The sequence below is a fragment of the Paroedura picta genome, chromosome 9 (genome assembly GCF_049243985.1).
Source record: "Paroedura picta isolate Pp20150507F chromosome 9, Ppicta_v3.0, whole genome shotgun sequence".
Classification (NCBI taxonomy): Eukaryota; Metazoa; Chordata; class Lepidosauria; order Squamata; family Gekkonidae; genus Paroedura; species Paroedura picta.
The window spans coordinates 53669307-53676978 of NC_135377.1; the positions used below are offsets into that span (position 1 = coordinate 53669307).

At 41.7% G+C, this 7672-nt stretch overlaps 1 non-coding gene across 1 annotated transcript; it reads right to left on the reverse strand.

Moving 5' to 3' along the window:
* Window positions 1-7267: 7267 nt before the first annotated feature.
* On the reverse strand, window positions 7268-7375 carry LOC143845290 (U6 spliceosomal RNA). Its single transcript, XR_013234345.1, has one exon. It is a non-coding gene; the product is annotated as a U6 spliceosomal RNA (small nuclear RNA).
* Between the last annotated feature and the right edge of the window lie 297 nt (window positions 7376-7672).

Below are 7672 nucleotides of genomic sequence, written 5' to 3' on the forward strand. Positions count from 1 at the left end.
CTAGCAACTACTGCCCCGTCTCACATCTAACGTTTCTAGAGCCAGCTTGGTATAGTGGTTAGGAGTCCGGACTTCTAATCTGGCATGCCAGATTTGATTCTATGCTCCCCCATATGTAACCAGCTGGGTGACTTTGGGCTTGCCACAGCACTCATAAAGCTGTTCTGATGGAGCAGTAATATCAGGGATCTCTCATCCTCACCCACCTCACAGGGTGTCTGTTGTGGGGAGAGGAAAGGGAAGGTGACTGTAAGCCACTTTGAGACTCCTTAAGATAGAGAAAAGTGGCATATAATAATAAGAAGAGGTTCTTCTTCCTCTTCTTCTTTCTGGGGAATTTGGTTGAAAAGGCTGCTGTGGACCAAATATCAGCATTCCTGGAGGAAACTTCAGCCCTTGACCCATTTCAGTCAGGTTTCTGGCCTGGCCATGGGGTAGAGACAATGCTAGTCACCCTGATGGATGACCTCCACCACCAGCTGGATCAAGGCGGGTCAGTGCTGCTCGTCCTATTAGACCTGTCAGCAGCACTTGACACAGTCGATCATAAGCTCTTAACTCACTGCCCCACCAATGCTGGGATAAGGGGAACAGTGCTCAAATTGCTGATCTCCTTCCTCTTTGGTCACAGGCAGATGGTAGCAATAGGAAAGAGAGTATCTAATCACCACCAGCTCACATGTGGAGTCCCATAAGAAGCAGCCCTCTCTCCTGTCCTATATAATACCTTCATGTGCCCTCTTGCTCAGCTGGTGTGGAGGTTTGGCCTGGGTTGCCATCAATATGCCGATGACACCCAGCTCTTCCACCTGATGGATGACTGCCCTGACTCTCCCCCAGAAGCATTAGCTGTGATGAAATGGCTCAAGCAGAGTCATCTGAAGATCAACCCTGCAAAGGTGGAGGTTCTATGGCTAGGTAGGGTGAGGAAGCATGTTTGCCCACCCTGGACACTGTCCAGCTCTCAGTGAGTCCCTCTGCCAGGAACCTTGGCATGATCCTGGATGCTTACCTTACAATGGAAACCCAGGTCACAAAGGTAGTGTGGCTGGCATTTTACCACCTCTACCAAACCAAGCTACTAGCAGTCTACTTGGCCCCAGAACACCTAGCCACCATGATCCATGCAACAGTCACCTCTAGACTGGACTTCTGCAACTCAGTCCATAGAGGCCTACCCTTATCCTTGATCCGGAAAGTACAACTGGTGCAGAACTCTGCAGCCAGGATTCTTGCAAACACACCATGGAGATCCCACATCTGGCATGTACTCCAACAACTCAACTGGCTCCCAATTGAATTCCAGATTAGGCTTAAGTTTTTGGTACTTACCTTTAAGGCCATATGCAGTCTGGGCACAGTGTACCTAAAAGACCATCTGTCTGCCTACACCCCCCCCCCCCCAAAAGCCATACACTCTGACATCTCCAACCAGCTGGAGATCCCTGGCCTCAAAGAGGCATGTTGAACCCCAACAAGGGCCAGCACCTTCTCTGTCCTGGCCCCCACCTGGTGGAACGAGCTTCCTGAATAGATCAGGGCTATGCCCAAACCCCCACATTTTGGAAGGGCCTACAAAAGGGAGATCCTCCACCAGGCATTTGCTTGAGGCTGACTGACCCAACAACATCCGCTGTTTCCCCCCTGAGACACTCCCTTCTATGACTGAATCTGACCTACCTAAGGGTTCTGTTAAAGTTTCTGTTCTTGTTGAAATATTGTTCTAGTTGATACATTATGTTATGACAGTTTTATTTGTTATGATGTTCTGTGTAACTACCCTATGACATTTTATGTAAACCACCCAGCGTCATATGGAAGGGTGGTATAAAAATCCAAATAAATAAATAAAATAAATAAAAATAGGCTGAGAAAGGCCTGATATTACTGCTTGGTCAGAACAGCTTTATCATGGCTGTGTTGAGCTCAATGTGGAGGAGGAGTGGGGAATCAGACCTGGCTTGCTAGATTAGAAGCCATTGCCCTTAACCACTAAACCAAGCTTGCTCTCCTCCATGCTCCCCATAGATCCCTATGTTATTGTAAAAAAGATCTCCAAAAAAGGAGGGGGGGTACTGTGATGGTTGGTAAGCAGCCATTCCTCCAGAAGTCACTCAGCAATAAATTGTCCCTGTTGTGGTCTAGTACTAGGCAGTGGGAGATAGAGAAAAGGCCTCAGAATTATAAAGGGAATCTGGGAATCCTGACCCTCTTAGTAGGCAATTCCATACAATGGTCAGGTGGTAGAAGTGGTCATCCTAGGGGCCCATTATGCACGGAGTGAAAAGTCCACATTCAGGGTGGAATGGTGGCAGCTAAAATCATATTGAGCTTGGCACTAGCATGAGTTTCTAAAATGCTGGTCAATTCAGCCAACAAACTTGAAGAAGCCTACAGAATGGAAGTTACAGGTTTCATGTACAGTTCATTTTCTAACCCATTATTTATGCCATGTATCTTGTCTAGCATTTTCATTTCAGGATATAGGAACAAATATATTGCAACTTAAAAAAAACTCTAGTTTTCAGAGACTGCCAGTACCAGTGTGAATAATATATATTTATAATAAAACAATGTAACATGTAGAATCCAAAGGTCCTTGGTTTTCAAATCCTAGAGGACAATTTTATCAAATTTGAAATATTTCATAATGCTCTGCTGGCACAAAGTGTACCAAGATAACATCATTTCTTTTAAAACAAAATTCACTTCTATTATTGTTGTTGTTAGTTGCGTGTCCTACCCATCGCAACACCATAGACAATGATCCTCCAGGCCTTCATGTCCTCTACCATTCCCTGGAGTCCATTTAAGCTCGCACCGACTGCTCTATTATGTAAGTACATAAATTATGTAAGTACGTAAACACGCCTGACAGTGCCTTTTACTTGCTGTCATTAATAAGTTTTACAGAACCCATTTCTGATAATACCCTACCTTATTTCAGAGGACCATAAAAGGCCACAGCTCTGCTGATCAGGCTGTCTTTTGTGTCTACTTTTTGATTTGACTTAGCTGGGAAACATTTTTCTTATAAAACAATTTCCTCTGTGGCTCTGAATAATGCACAGTATCTTAAATCCCTACATGGCTTATTTCTGAAGTTATAACTATGCCGTCTGAGCCAAATCCCAGTGCAAGGTGGTGAAAATATAAACAAGAAGGTAATTCTGTCACATATTGATCATAAAAAGAAGCTGGTCTGCAAGTGATGCAAAATAAATCAGAAATTCTACATAAGAGCCTGCTTGTAAAAAATGAGAGCAATCGGATGCACTCCTCTCCTGCGAAGCTAACAAGCAGACACTTGTGATTGGAGAGGCACATAAATGAGAAATGTCAAATCCAAACATGTGAAAACCAACCTAATAGTTTCTCAGGTTGCTATATATTGTGGTCACACAGGGAGCTACATAGTCAAGGCATTCATTAGGCCTCGCAGAAAGTCACAGGTTTGAGCCTTGGGGTTGTTTGAGAATACTCTTTGAAAAGGAAGAGCTGGGGGATAGTAAAAGGTGACAGCAGTTTCTGAAGTAAGGGGGAAAGTGTATTCTGAGATAACTTTAGCTAATATTGTTCCTTTGATATGTATAAGAAAACATCTGTCTTGTGTTGTTTATGGTTGCTTGTGACTGTCAATGTTTCGTGACAACTCTGTTAAGGCTTTTATACTGGCTAACGGAAACAGATCTGGAAATACTTCAGGCAAACAAATACAGACCAAATTTGTGTCGTATTTAGGGTATCAAAATAACTTTTCTCCCCTCATCACTCAAATTCTTACCATACATTTAGGAATACAGTAAAGGTCTCCAGCATGATGATTGCAGCCTGGCAGACTTGAGCCATTGGAAATCAGGCAGTGTGTGACAGAGGAAGCTCTCTGACTTTCCTTCCTTTATTTTAGCTCCCTATAAGGAACTCATGTTGGTATGGTATAAATAATCTTGCCAGATATCAGAAGTTCAGCTGTATTACCTGGACAGAAGACCACCAATGAAGACTCTGCAGAGGAAGGCAATGGCAAACCACCTCTGTTTTTTACTTGCCTTGAAAGCCCCTTACTGGGGTCATCCTAAGTCTGTTGTCACTTAACGGCACGTACTGAACACTTTTGTTATTACCTTCTCTCACCAAGGAGCTGCTATATAGTGGCTCCTTGTTACAGTACAAGCCCCAGCCACCATGTTGTACAATTCATTACACCACGATTGCCAAAGAAACCAGTGGATCTACATATGCTGGCATAAGAAAACATGTCATTGTGAATTGCTCTGGTATGACTTGGGCTTCGACATGAATTTTGAGTATGGGAGAAGCACTACAATGGCTGCCACATTTTTGGGCACCCCAGTTGAAGAGGGATGTTGACAAACTGGAACGTGTCCAGAGGAGGGCAACAAAGATGGTGAGGGGTTTGGAGACCAAGACATATTAAGAAAGGTTGGGGAAGTTTGATCTGTTTAGCCTAGAGAGGAGATGACTGAGAGGGGATCTGATAACCATCTTCAAGTATTTAAAAGGGTGCCATATGAAGGATGGAGCAGAATTGTTCTCTCTTGCCCCAAAGGGACAGACCAGAATTAATGGGATTAAATTAATTCAAAAGAAATTCCATCTAAACATCCGGAAGAAGTTCCTGACAGTTAGAGCAGTTTCTCAGTGGAACAGGCTTCCTTGGGAGGTGGTGGGTTCTCCATCTTTGGAAATTTTTTAACAGAGGCTAGATAGCCATCTGATGGAGAGGTTGATTCTGTGAAGGCAAAGGGGTGGCAGGGTACAGTAGATGAGCAATTGGGATGTGAGTGTCCTGCATAGTGCAGGGGGTTGGACTAGATGACCCATGATGTCCCTTCCAACTCTATTATTCTATGATTCTATGGTATGGAAGGCTGGCTTAGAGAGTATCCTGAACTCTTGCACAATCTCTTCTTCTTGCAAGAATTCAGCCACCATTTCCATTGCTTTGGTCTTCTCATAAGATTTCAGGCACTGAGATGCACAGCCAGCTGTGCTGCTTTGAAACAGAACTTGAAACATGAGGAAGTAAGGAGGCTTTCCTTTTTCAGCTCTCAGGAAAGAGAGGCAATCATGCAGCTGGTAGTGATAGTCAGGTAGTGGACAGCTGACTGGCTGGAGGTGACAGTGGACAGGGCAGAAGGTTGCTCCTTTCCCAAATAACTGTGGTGACACAACTGGATGGCTGTGTTATCAGCTTTCCAGCCCTTCAAAACTTGGTTAACTCATATCTCATTTTCCTTTAGTAAGACAATATTTCTGTATAGCTCATATTCATTGCTTGCCTGGTTGCCTTATCTGGCACTGGCAAATGATTTTGCCTCAGGTCAGCTTGGTTCAAGATAAACAGGGAAGTCTTGCAGGATTTGGCTTTGTTTGTTTGTGTGAGTTGCTTTCAGCTATTTGCTTTGTAAAGCACTTTTAAGCAGCTATCTGCTCTCTGCTTTAAGGCAAACTGAATCCTATGGGTTAATCTACAAGGAGCTGGTAGATTATGACCCTGCCTTGGGCATGAAATTGGACCTGATGACGTTCCTTGATTTCATTGTTGTTTTCGCCCACTGTTTCAGGCTTTGGGTTTTGAAGGAAAAAGGAATGTGTGTAACGATTTTAATGTTATAACTTTTCTCCTCTGATAATCTTATTAAGGTCCTGCATCTTGACTAGTATTCCTTGGGCTCCAAAGATTTTTGCAGATATTGTTCACAAATTGTTTTGTTTTTCTCAGGTTGTTAGGCATTTGCTCTAATTTGTAGTGCAATCATGTACACACAGACTTGTGATTTCTTTGTTGAGTATTCTGAACACACAAGGACTTCCATTAGATGATATATAGTTTGTTTCCAATTTCTGTCTTTTCTGATTTATATACGGAAAACAGAAACCTTTAATTGATTCCATCAATTGCAGTGTGCAGTTCCAGATATAAAGGTTTGCTGCACACTTATTAATTTATTTGGGGACAGAAATGATCCTCATCACCATAAAGCATTTTATTAGATTTGTTTATTTTCACGATAACCAGATTCATAACAGTATTTAATTGCTTTACTAAGGTCCCCGAGGAAGTCCATTCAAAGAAGACCCAAAAGATACAAAGGAGACCCTAACTTGGAAGTTAGTAAAATGTTTGTTCTAGAAGACATCTTCTATGCTGTTTTGAGTATTCTGCAACTCATCAAATATTTTTTATATTTACTTGTTTGTTTGTGAAATTTTTATACTGCCCTCCCATAAGGCTCTCGGCGGTTTACATAAAACATCACGGGTATACATTATAATGATAATCACAGTAACAGTAATCATAACAGTGGCTCCAAATTGAACAGAATATTATAATAATTTCACATTGTAACAACAACTTATAACATGAACCCATAGGGAAGTTGGCCTGGTTCAGGTCATGGATGATGGTATCTGGGGGGGGGGGGGACCAGCAGATGTTGTTGGGTTGGCCACCCTCAACCAAATGCCTAGGAATTGCTTCTTTTTTGGTCCAACTATGTTTTTGCATGTATTGTACTTTTACACATTTTACTTTCTCAAATTCTTGCTATTTATTTTGTTTAATTGTTTTTAAATCTTGATTCATAAGTAGGCCAACTCTAGCCTGAGAAATTCCTGGGGTGCCTATGGGTAATCTTTTGGGGGAATTCATGGAGCGAACTTACCTAGAATCTATGGTATAACATACAGTCTGCTTTCTGAAGAGTACAGCTCCTCCAGGGGAACTGATATCAGTAGTCTGGAAAACTCCAGGACCTTCTGGTCATTGACAGCTTTTCTCAAAAGCCATCTTTGGGACAGGGGGTTATTAAGACCAAAAGACTTTAAATTTTAGCATGTATGCATATTCATTTAAAATGAAGGTCTGCATAAGCAAGTTTAAGGCCATGAGCAGGGGAGTAGCACATTCACAAAAGGCAAAAGGAGGCAATATTTTATACATCTCACATACATATAAAATACATAACATAACATTGAAAATGGGCTGTTTTTCAGCAGCAAAATTTGAGACTTCTTGTTGAAACGAGGGATTTGTATGAATTTCATAAATTTGTTGGTTTGATTAGGAGATCCCCATTTCAGTTTTGCTTTTCCTTTGTAAATAATGAATTTTATTGTACATGTCTATGTTCCTTGGATCACATTTCTTCCATATAACTGTAGTCAATTTCCAACATCAGTAATTAGTTGCACATTTAAATGGCTTTAAAATGGTGTGCCCATATAAATGATGGCTATAATAAATAATGTAGAATTGTGGGGAAATGACACTCTGTAACCTTGCGTAGGGGCCATGCTAATCTTCTCTGTTTTGTTCCAATTTTAGTATATGCGCTGCCAAAGCGAGCACGGGAAATGACACTAAAATTTCTAAAAGAAATAAAAGAATAAACAGTGACAGCAATAAAAACTGAGCAACCAGAGAAGGGAACCTGATCAACTACTGGAAAGTCAGCAAGGCTGTGTACGTGGCGGGAGAAAGGGAAGAATGGTATCAAGAATAAAACAGAATCATCATAAAATGTTATTTTGAATCAAGACCTGAACAGCTTGGATAATTTAATGAATGTTTGAAATATGGAAAGAAAAGTGTCCGGATTCTACCATAAACAAACAGCATCTAGTAGATCACCATTTTTAATAGCAG